This window comes from Salmo trutta, chromosome 31 (assembly GCF_901001165.1).
Source record: "Salmo trutta chromosome 31, fSalTru1.1, whole genome shotgun sequence".
Taxonomy (NCBI): domain Eukaryota; kingdom Metazoa; phylum Chordata; class Actinopteri; order Salmoniformes; family Salmonidae; genus Salmo; species Salmo trutta.
In genome coordinates, this window is record NC_042987.1 from 6,858,745 (window position 1) to 6,870,516 (window position 11,772).

Consider the following 11,772-nt stretch of genomic DNA (forward strand, 5'->3'; position numbering starts at 1 on the left):
AACGAGAGTCTTATCTTTCAAATGGTGTAAAATAGTCGTATGTTTGAAATATTGAAATTATAGCATTTTTGAGGTTTTCGTATTCCGCGCCACGCTCTTCCACTGGCTGTTGAATAGAGTGGGACGCTAACGTCCCACCTAGCCCATAGAGGTTAACAAAGTGACTTTATAACATGTTTTTCATGTCTTAAAAATGTTTTACCTTGTTGAATCATTTATACACATTTTAAGGCTTCTACAGATTTTGTTTTTTTACAATTAATAGTACATTTATTGATGGTTGTAACATGTACTTAACAAATTTAAATGTAATTTTCAAATGCTGTGTTTTATGCTTTCATGCCGCTTCTATATGTATGAAATTATGTAAAAAATATTAGCTGTTTTTAAAGGAAATGTGACAAACTTAAAAAAAAAAAAAAAATCTTTTCTTATCAGTTTAATATCTGATATGTCTCCCATTGGGGGACACTGTTCGAAAAATTCATTTAATATGGAGTCGGAAATGGGGCTTGCTCCGTCCGCTCCACGCATCGACCCGGTATTGCAGTACCTCCGGGAACGGTGCAACACTTTTCTCCCATTGTCAAGGAAAAAAACTACACAAAGCTATGTGAACAGCTAGCAGAAGAAGAGGGAAAGAAAAAAGAAGAAACATTCAAAGTGAAAGAAGGGCGAAGCGCCCTTCATGGGGTCCCCCGTTTCCCTCCATTTTACCTGCAAAGAGAAGGCAGTCAAGTGTGCCGTTCTCAAACTTTTAGATTTTCCCCTTGTGCCGGTTGGATTTAAAGATCATCACCGTGCCCATTTACAATCCCTATGTGGGGGATGACAGAATCGGGGCTTTCCTAGGCCGGTTTGGGGAAGTGAGTCCTGGGGTACGGTACCTAAGGAATCTGGTCAGGGAGGAGAGAGTTCCGTGTCGCACTGAACAGGGATCCGGAAGGAGTCGATAAGTTGGTTCACCCACCAGCCTATTTCTCCATTGGAGCGGACCGGGGTTACCTGTTTTATTCAGGCCAACCAAGTTTTTGGAGACACTGCCGTAGCTTCGGTCATTTGGCCACTGGGTGCAACCTTCTGAAGTGCAGAAACTGTGGGAAACCAGGTCAAGGCGCAGCCAACTGCAGGTAGGCTCGAGTCTGGAATGACTGTAGGAAGCAGGGCCACTTGTTTAAAGACTGCCCAAATAGACAACGGCAACCGGTGATGGGCTCGAGAAAGGTGCTGCGGGCTCTCCTCTCCGGCCAATAGAAGAGGTTCTTAAGGAAATTCGAGTGGCAGCAGCGGAGGTGGCGAAAGGGTTAAGTGCAGTAATGGAGGTCCATCCGAAGGGGACTTTGGAGGAGATGGAGCTGCTGACCAGAGCCTGGGAGGATAGTCTGCTGAGTGAGATGTCAGACAACTCGGCTACCCGAACTCTTTCGTGGAAGATGAGGTCGTCTTCGGCTAGCGGGTCGACTGGATCGGCATCTTAGGACAATGGAGAGTCCGGGAAGGTGTACAAGGGGAAAAGGAAGAAGAGGAGGAGGGTCACTGACCAGGTGACGGTGGAAGAGCACAGGAGGCCATCGGTGGCCATCTCCAACCGGTTTACAGTGCTGAACCCTGATACCGGAGATGAAGGGTCAGATGTGGGGGCTGAGACCCAGGATCCAGTTGTTTTGAAGGTTCTTGCGCTGGCGGCCTCTGAAGCCTCGGTGGGGGGGGGGGGGTCTGGGGATCAGGTCCAGGGGTCCTGTTTGGTTCCTGCGCTTCCTGGGACAGGCACCTCGGAGATGGACACCAATCCTGAGGAGGCTTCAATGGACTGTGCAAAGGTACTGTCCGGGGGAGACCACTCTTCCAGTCCTGTGCAAGCATTGCAGGTCTGTGGACTCCTTTTCCAGCCCTGAGCGCTCTTTCGTGGCGCCAGGCACGCCAAACAGTGACCTGTACCTGGAAGGGGTGAGTGGCTGCGGGATGGGGGAGGCTCCTATCTGACAGACTGTATGGAGATGCTGGGCGATCTTGTTTAGTTCCTTCTTTTGTATGGCACTGTTCACAGTAATAACAGTGAATGTAAGGGGATTAAGGGATATGGGGAAGAGGGGTGTTTCAGTACCTTTCCTGTGTCTCCTTCCAGGTTTGTTTTTTACAAGAGGTTAATTTAAGGGACATTGGGAATGTTCCTGTTTTTTCAAGGGGGTGGAAGAAGGGAGAGTCCATATGGGGGATAGGCGGGTGCACTCCTCTGGTGTGGAGATTTTGTTTGGGGATAGGGACTTTTGTGTGGTGTTTTTTTCTTCTGTCATACAGGGGAGGGTTTTAGTGGTTGATGCAGACTGGAGGGGGGAGTGAAGTTTCGTTTGAACATTTATGCACCTGCTGAACCTCGAGGTAGAAAACTATACACTGCTCAAAAAAATAAAGGGAACACTTAAACAACACAATGTAACTCCAAGTCAATCACACGTCTGTGAAATCAAACTGTCCACTTAGGAAGCAACACTGATTGACAATACATTTCACATGCTGTTGTGCAAATGGAATAGACAACAGGTGGAAATTCTAGGCAATTAGCAAGACACCCCCAATAAAGGTGTGGTTCTGCAGGTGGGGACCACAGACCACTTCTCAGTTCCTATGCTTCCTGGCTGATGTTTTGATCACTTTTGAATGTTGGCGGTACTTTCACTCTAGTGGGTAGCATGAGACGGAGTCTACAAGCCACACAAGTGGCTCAGGTAGTGCAGCTCATCCAGGATGGCACATCAATGCGAGTTGTGGCAAGAAGGTTTGCTGTGTCTGTCAGCGTAGTGTCCAGAGCATGGAGGCGCTACCAGGAGACAGGCCAGTACATCAGGAGACGTGGAGGAGGCCGTAGGAGGGCAACAACCCAGTAGCAGGACCGCTACCTCCGCCTTTGTGCAAGGAGGAGCAGGAGAAGCACTGCCAGAGCCCTGCAAAATGACCTATAGCAGGCCACAAATGTGCATGTGTCTGCTCAAACGGTCAGAAACAGACTCCATGAGGGTGGTATGAGGGCCCGACGTCCACAGGTGGGGGTTGTGCTTACAGCCCAACACCGTACAGGACGTTTGGCATTTGCCAGAGAACTTCTGTCTTTACTGACCCTTGAACAACTTGACAAACTCCCTGACAGTTTTAGAGTAGGGATCATGACTCTTTTATATAAGAAAAACAACAGGACTGACATGAAAAACTGGAGACCGATTACCCTTTTAAAGTTTGACTGTAAACCTTTTACTAAGGTTCTAACACTCAGAATGTCTTCTGTTTTAGGGGAGATGATCCACCCGGACCAAACCTGTGCCGTTCCCATAAGGAAGATCACGGACAGCCTGGTACTGATCAGAAATGCCATCTGTTATGCGAGAGACAGAAACATGCGGCTTGTAGTCCTAAATTTAGATTTTGATTGGGCCTCGCACCAGTACCTCTTCAAGGTACTGCAAAAAATGGGCCTCCCGGACAGGTTCTTAGCTTGCGTGGGACTGCTGTATGAGGATATCACCAGTAAAATCCTTGTAAATGGGCATTTGTCAAAAGCAGTGGGAGTACACTGCGGTGTCTGTCAGGGCTGTCTGTTATCTCCTCTTCTGTTTGTGGCCTGCATCGAACCACTGTACAGGTCTTGCGAAGGGACCAGCGGATCAGTGTAGTTGGTATCCCGGGGAGCGGGGTGGGATGACTGCCAAGTGCGTTTTTTACATGGACGTTGTCAACCTTTTATCTGTCGACAGGACCCTGGACAGGACAGACCGGTACGGACGAGCCTCTGGGGCGAGACTGAACAGAGACAAAACAGAAGCCCAATTTTTCGAACCATGGGCAGTCCCAGACTTGACCAGACTACCACTGACTGTTAAAATGACTGACATAAGGGTACTGGGGGAAAGTTTGACCGGGAGGGAGGAGGAAGCGGCAACTGGATTGGGATCCTGGGGACAGTAAGACAGGAACTGGGTTTTTGGGGACTACGACAGCTGACTTTTAATCATTAAAGCTGTGATCTTTCCTGTGCTTTTATTAATCAGTTCTGTTTTTATCCCCCCACGAATAATTATTTTAGCTCTGGAACAGATAGTTCCTGTGGGGAAGCAAGTGGTAGAGGTTGAGGAGGGAGGTGGTCAAGAGGCCCAGGTCCAAGGGGGGGAAAAGCTTTCCTGACCTCTACTTGTTCCTGGGCAGCCGCTACACTGCATTACATCTCACTCTTGCCACCTCCCCGGTCACAACAAGACTCAGGTTCTGGCTGGGATCTTACCTCAGAACCCTGAGGCTGATCCCAGTCGACCTGCGAGCCCCAGTCTCTTTCCTGCTCCCTGCACACTATGTCCAGCTCCAGAAGTTAAGACATTTTAAACTGGAAAAAGAGGCAGTAACCGTTTTAGCTAAACATCGTGCTCTTCTCTCTTTTGCAGGAGCGGGAACCAGTGTGTCCAGTGCGCGGGCTTGCTACAGGCGAGCCCACAACGGTTTGTCGCAATGTGGCCCATCCTGCTCTGCTGAAAGGGTCCCCCACAACACTCAAGGTCCCGGCGGTCACGGCCTGACAGCGCTGCGGCGCCTAGGGGAGGGATTTCCTCTGGGCCCCGAAGGACAGGACGGTTATTGATTCAGAATAGCACTTTTTAAACATGTTTATGTCTTAAAAATGTTTTACTTTTGTTAAATCATTTGTACACAATTTAAATGGCTTGTACAGATTGGATGTTTTACAATAAATTTTTTTTTATTCATGGTTGTTTCTATTGTTTTTAACATGTACTTTTTAACAAATTTAAAATGTAATATTCAAATGTTGTACAAATATAAATGAGCTGTTTTAAAAGGGAAATGTCACAAAACTTCAAGCGTCCAGGAAATTGTGCTCCGAGTTATTTAAGTGTATTATTGTTGTTCTGTTTCACTATTATTTTATTTTGTCCTGGGTAAGGTGGTGGTCTTGGTGGTAGACTACAGGCCCGCTGGTCCTTTTCCTTTCTTAACTTATATTTTGTTTTTTGCTTCTTCTGTTTTGTATTTCCCCTCCCCTGTGCATCATTTTATCTTCCCTTAGCTCCTCCCACTGTCTTCAGTTTTGTCTTGTCTGCTAGCTGGGGTGGCCTGCTAGCCTGGGCTCATCTGATCTCAGAAGCTAAGCAGGGTCAGTGATTGAGGAAGCTGTTGCAGGCAAGTTGGTTTTGTAGGAGAGGGAATTGTTTGCTGCTTTTTGGTATATATATATATATTTTGCTTGGCATTTTGTTTGAAATATATATATATTTTTTAATTATTAGTTGAGTTGATTTTCACCAGCTTATGGTGTTGGAGGAAAGGTCTCTTTGTGTAACCGGATGGATTACAATGGCTTATATGACCATCGCGAGGAAACTGAAAGAGTGCAGGACATGGAGAAAATAATCCTCGTGCACCACCGTCGAGGGAAAAGTTCTATAATATGGCTTGTACTGTGGCGGTGGATATCACTGGGAATCATAAACTAACGATGGAATTGCTGTGAGGGATAAAGGAGACATGCGGAGCGGTGACAGGGTGCAGATGCAAGGGGGATCAGGAGTACGAGATAACGATGTCGCATGTCCATGGGAAGGAGTGACTGATGGATGGATTGAAAATCAAATCGTGTACGGTATTGGCGAGGGACATTTCATCGGATGAACTGGTGGCGTCCTTCATGAATTTATCCATGTATATTAGCAATGATGCTATTGTTGCCAAATTAGAAGGATGGGGTGTGTCGGCGGTTTCTGATTTAGAGGAGATTATGGCTGGTAACGGACATCGCAAGATTCTGCAAGGTCCGGTTCACAGACGTGATGCGCTCACTACCGTATTTTGCAAAGTTCGAGATGTTGGAGGGGCCTGAATACTTCCGTGTGATACACGACAGGCAAGTTAAAGTGTGCTGAATTTGTATTCAGCCTGGCCACGTAGTCCGGAACTGCCACGATTTTTTAATGCCGGCGATGCAGTATACAAGGGCATTATGCAAGAGTGCGTCGCGAAAGCGGGAAGACCTTGTAATGGCTGTGGTGAGAGCGGCATCCACTGCACGTGTAATGGGCTGACAGACGGTGATGACATGGAACAACAGGAGGAGGTGGTAGAAGAGAGTGTGACGGAGAAAAAGGAGGCCAGGATGGTGAAGGAGAAGAGGGTGATGAATCTACTGTGGCAGAAGGAATCGGGTCTAGCATGGACGGAGAGTTCTTGGACGGCGTCGTCGAAGATGAAAAGGAGCCTGAGTGTGGGGAAGGGGTGTCGGACATGGATCCATCTGAAGGTGCAGGGGGTGCTGATCATGAAGGTTTTATATCTGACACTAGTCCTGAAAATATGGAGGTGAAGGGTGAATCCTCGAAGAGGAAGGACTCTGTGCGTGACGTGTCCTCAGATGAAGTCCAAAGAGTGAGGAAAGAAGCGAAGGAAAGGAGGCTGGTCAAGATCAAGAAGAAGAAAACGACTGGGTATTGATGATGGAAACAATAAACATCATCCTACTCATGGTGACCGTTATATCTGTCAATATTAATGAGACTAAGACATATGGAAAAGTTAGACCAGACAGTAAGCGTACTTCAGGACACTGGACTGACAGTATGATGGAGTAAGAAAGCGATGGATGGATTTGCTTTATTTGAATAATGGTAGGGAGAGGACGTGTCGGGTTGCTATTTTAATTAAGCGGGATAGTGTGCAGAATATTAGGGAAGTGCACACGGGTGAGGGTAGGCTTTTAAGTGTTACATTTTTTGAATGTTTATGCACCTAATAATGAGATTGACCGAGCCGTGTTTTTTCAGTCACTTGAGCAACATTTTGTGGCTAACTCTATATTGGTTGGGGGATATTAACGTTTGTTTGACTAAACTGGACACGTGAAGGAGTACATTGTTGTGCTCTGATCCGTCTAGGCTTGTCTTGCTAGCGGTAATGAAGGATCATTGAGTGATGTATGTCGGGGTATGCATCCAGGTGAGAGAGCTTTCTCAAGGAGGCAGGTTGTTTTAAAACGGTCTCAGGCAAAGCCACACTGATTATTGTTCAGCAACTGTAAGTGTGGTGCAATATGTTCACAAGATTAGGTATGATTTACATTTTTAAGTGATCATGCCTCTCTTGGGCTCCTGCTGGGTCATAGTGTGCCTACTAGAGGGGGTGGTGTACGGTGTTTGAATGCTGAGCTAGTAAAAGAAGAAAAATATATTGATATGATTGCCGATTGTATTAAACAGAGAAATGTTGAGTGATTTTAAATGTGTTAATACTGGATTGTGGTGGGAGGGTCTAAAAAAGAAGATAAGAGGGTTGAGTGTTGACTAAGCAAGACGGATTAATTTTCTTTTAAAGAGGGAGCGGATATTTTTGAATAAATGACTTGACATTGAGCTGGAAAAAGTTGATACGGTGGAGGGTTTTGTGGCAGGCTTTATGGAAGCTCATAAAGCAGCCGCTGTATACAACTTTGAAAAGAGTGCACATGTATGGGGGCAATGGGGGGGGGGATCAAGGCTGTAGTGAGGAGGTTTTAGTGATTCTAAATTATCTGATGCTGAATGAAAAATGTATGACAGACATGACAGTTAAGGAGATATGGAAGGCTATCTTGGCCAGTAATAGAAATAAAAGTCTGGGATCAAATGGGCTGAAAAGTGAGTTTTATCATCTGTATTGTTGGACGTGTATGTGTACATGGAACGGGCACAGATAGTTCCAGAATCATTGTCCACAAGATTGTTAAATATTATATAACTAATGGATCAGGGAGACGCTGGAAAATTTTAGGCCTTTAAAGTTTACGGAATACTGATAAGATTTTGGCAAGGGTTATCGCTAACCGTGTTAATAAAGTGATGGAGAGCATCATGTCTGAGTCAGACAGTGTTCCTGGGAGGGATATTACTTGTACAATAAGGGATGTTGTTCGACATATGACTGTTGAGGGAAGCATAGTTCTTAGCCTAGATTTGAACAAGAAAACTAACTTGTGAAGTGTGAAAGTAGGCATGTGAGGGATGTAATGGGTATGCATGGATGAAGGTAAAATGTGTGTAAGTGTTAAAGGTGCACCTAACCAAAAACAAATCAACCAGAACACAAAACAAAATGGTGCTTGTGGAGCAAGAGAGAGAGCGAGAGGCAGGACTGGACACCAGGACCTTTTATCACCTAGTTGATTTCAAACCCAGGTGCAACCTGTCACCTTAACAACCCAATCAGCTCCACCTGTCCCCAATCTGCAAATATAAACAAACACAGAGAAGGAGGCAGGGAAACCGAGGGGTGTAACACCCCTCCTATGAAAATCAGGAACTAACAAAGACCTGAAAACAAAACCCACAACCACACAATACAACTGATCAAAACAACTGATCAAAAACCCTAACTAAGAGGTTCAGACACAAAATACTATACAAACCATAAAGGTAAGAGGCCCACCGGATGCCCATGGTAGCAACCCAACCAAATCACCTGACCCCATCCAACCTCAGAAACCACGATACCTGGAAGCAACAATTTAAGAGAAAGAAATGGAGACCAAGTGACAGGAGAGCAGAAGCCAGAGCAACAGGAAGGACAAAATAAATCCTGTACAGACCACCAACCAAAAATGAAAACAAACAACGAAGGCGTCCGAAGATCGACTAAATCGGTGCACGGGAAAGCGCATCAGCCACCACATTATCCACACTTTTTACATGTCGTACATCCAAATGGAACGCCTGCACGAACAAACAGCAGCGCATAATCCTGCAATTTGGGCAAAGCATGGTGTGCAGGAAAGTAAGTGGGTTGTGGTCAGTGTAAACCACAATAGGGACCACAAATATGCTGCAAGGGCCTCCTTCTCCCCCACTGAATAATTAAACTGTTTGTTATTTCTCCCGAAAGTTTAACAGCTAACAGGATGTTCAACACGCCCTTCTGCTTGAAGCAACACTACACCTGCCGCTAAGTTACTGACATCCACATATAGGCTGAATGCAGTTCCAATCATGGAGCAGCCAACACAGGGTCAGAGCTAAGAAGCAGTTTCACATTTTCAAAAGCACTCTGACAGCAGGAAGACCAGATTAATTCCAAGATGGCGTAGCAGTCAGACGTCTTTGTCTTTTTGTGTGCCTTGTATATATATATCTTTTAAAATTATTTTCTTAAACCTCAACTTCTAAATACTCTCCTGCAACCCACCTCACCCAATGTGGCGTGGATCTGTTTTTTTCTAAAGTATTTCTATTTACTTCGGATCTGGAATCCCTCAACTGAAGCTAGCCAGCTAATTTAACTACCTACCTGCTATCAGTCAGCAAACCACTGCTAGCGGTCATCAGCTAAACTTTAGCTAGGAAAGCTCTCGCCAGTTCGTACAACGTGACTCAAACAAGAGCATAACGGACCTATTTTTTTTCTCTCGATATCCCCGGATTCCTACCGCAAACTCTCAACATTTTCATCTGGATCTTCGCAACTAGCTAACCGCAATCTCGGGTGACTACTCCTGGCTAGCGTTTCCATCCTGGAGCAAGCACCAATTAGCCTGAAGCTAGCCCGGCTTGGGCTCCTGGGCTACCATTGGAGCTACAATATCCGGACCTCTTCTACTGCCGGTACGGGGCACGGAACCCCGCCGATCCAATACAACTGGAATACCGGCATAATCTGCCCGAGGATTCCAACAGGCTCCTCAGGCGCAACGTCCGCTTAAGACCAGCAGCTACTTGGAACCCTACTAATCCACGACTGGTCTATCGACGTCACCGCACGAAGAGGCAAACACAGACTTACCTCCATCGCGACATCCCCCAAAGGCCCTTCTGCTAACTTGCTGGCCCTGGTATACTAACTGCTAGCTTGTTAGCACCGGCCTGCTGACTGTCTGAATCGCCGTGTCCCCAGCCAGCCCAACCACTCACTGGACCCATATGTTCACTTGGCTATGCATGCCTCTTTCTAATATCAATATGCCTCGTCCATTACTGTCCTGGTTAGTGATAACTGTCTTATTTCACTGTAGAGCCCCTAGTCCTGCTCAATATGCCTTAACCAACCATGTTGTTCCACCTCCTACATATGCGATGACATCATCTGGTTTAAAAGTCTCTAGAGACTATATCTCTCTCTTCATTACTCAATGCCTAGGTTTACCTCCAATGCACTCACATCCTACCTTACCTTTGTCTGTACACTATGCCTTGAATCTATGCTATTGTTCCTAGAAACCTGCTCCTTTTACTCTCTGTTCCGAACGTGCTAGACGGCCAGTTCGTATAGCTTTTAGCCGTACCCTTATCCTACTTCTCCTCTGTTCCTCTGGTGATGTGGAGGTTAATCCAGGTCCTGCAGTGCCTAGCTCCACTCCCACTCCCCAGGTGCTCTCATTTGTTGACTTCTGTAACCGTAAAAGCCTTGGTTTCATGCATGTTAACATTAGAAGCCTACTCCCTAAGTTTGTTTTATTCACTGCTTTAGCACACTCTGCCAACCCGGATGTCCTAGCCGTGTCTGAATCCTGGCTTAGGAAAACCACCAAAAACCCTGATCTCCATCCCTAAATATAACATTTTCCGGCAAGATAGAACTTACAAAGGGGGCGGTGTTGCAATCTACTGCAAAGATAGTAAGACAGAACTCTGCAGGCTATCCAGGTCTGTACCCATACAATTTGAACTTCTACTTAAAAATCCACCTCTCTAAAAACAAGTCTCTCACCGTTGCCGCTTGCTATATAGACCACCCTCTGCCCCCAGCTGTGCTCTGGACACCATATGTGAACTGATTGCCCCAAATCTAGCTTCAGAGCTCATGCTGCTAGGTGACCTAAACTGGGACATGCTTAACACTCCGGCCATCCTACAATCTAAACTTGATGCCCTCAATCTCACACAAATTATCAATGAACCTACAAGGTACAACCCCAAATCCGTTAACACGGGCACCCTCATAGATATCATCCTAACTAACTCGCCCTCCAAATACACCTCTGCTGTTTTCAATCGCGATCACTGCCTCATTGCCTGCATCCGTAATGTGTCTGCGACCAAACGACCTCTCCCTAAAACACTTCTGCGAGCAGGTCTTTCTAATCAACCTGGCCGGGGTATCCTGGAATGACATTGACCTGATCCCGTCACTAGAGGATGCCTGGTTATTCTTTAAAAGTGCCTTCCTCACCATCTTAAATAAGCATGCCCCATTCAAAAAATGTAGAACTAGGAATAGATATAGTCCTTGGTTCATTCCAGACCTGTCTGCCCTTGACCAGCACAAAAACATCCTGTGGCGTTCTGCATTAGCATCGAATAGCCCCCGTAATATGCAACTTTTCAGGGAAGTTAGGAACAAATACGCTAAGGTTAGCTTTTTCAAACAGAAATTTGCATTCTGTAGTACAAACTCAAAAAAGTTCTGGGACACTAAAGCCCATGGAGAATAAGAGCATCTCCTCCCAGCTGCCCACTGCTCTGAGGCTAGGAAACACTGTTGTTACCACTGATAAATCCACTATAATTGAGAATTTCAATAAGCATTTCTCTACGGCTGGCCATGCTTTCCACCTGGCTACCCCTACACCGCTCAACTGCCCGGCACCCTCCACAGCAACCCGCCAAAGCCCCCACCATTTCTCCTTCACCCAAATCCAGATAGCTGATGTTCTGAAAGAGCTGCAAGATCTGGACCCCTACAAATCAGCAGGGCTAGACAATCTGGACCCTCTTTCTAAAATGATCAGCCGAAATTGTTGCAACCCCTATTACTTGCCTG

The 11,772-nt window shown here is 46.1% G+C and overlaps 1 non-coding gene across 1 annotated transcript; it reads left to right on the forward strand.

Moving 5' to 3' along the window:
* The first annotated feature begins 376 nt into the window (after positions 1-376).
* Positions 377-575, forward strand: LOC115170282 (U2 spliceosomal RNA). Its single transcript, XR_003871029.1, has one exon. It is a non-coding gene; the product is annotated as a U2 spliceosomal RNA (small nuclear RNA).
* Positions 576-11,772: the final 11,197 nt, after the last annotated feature.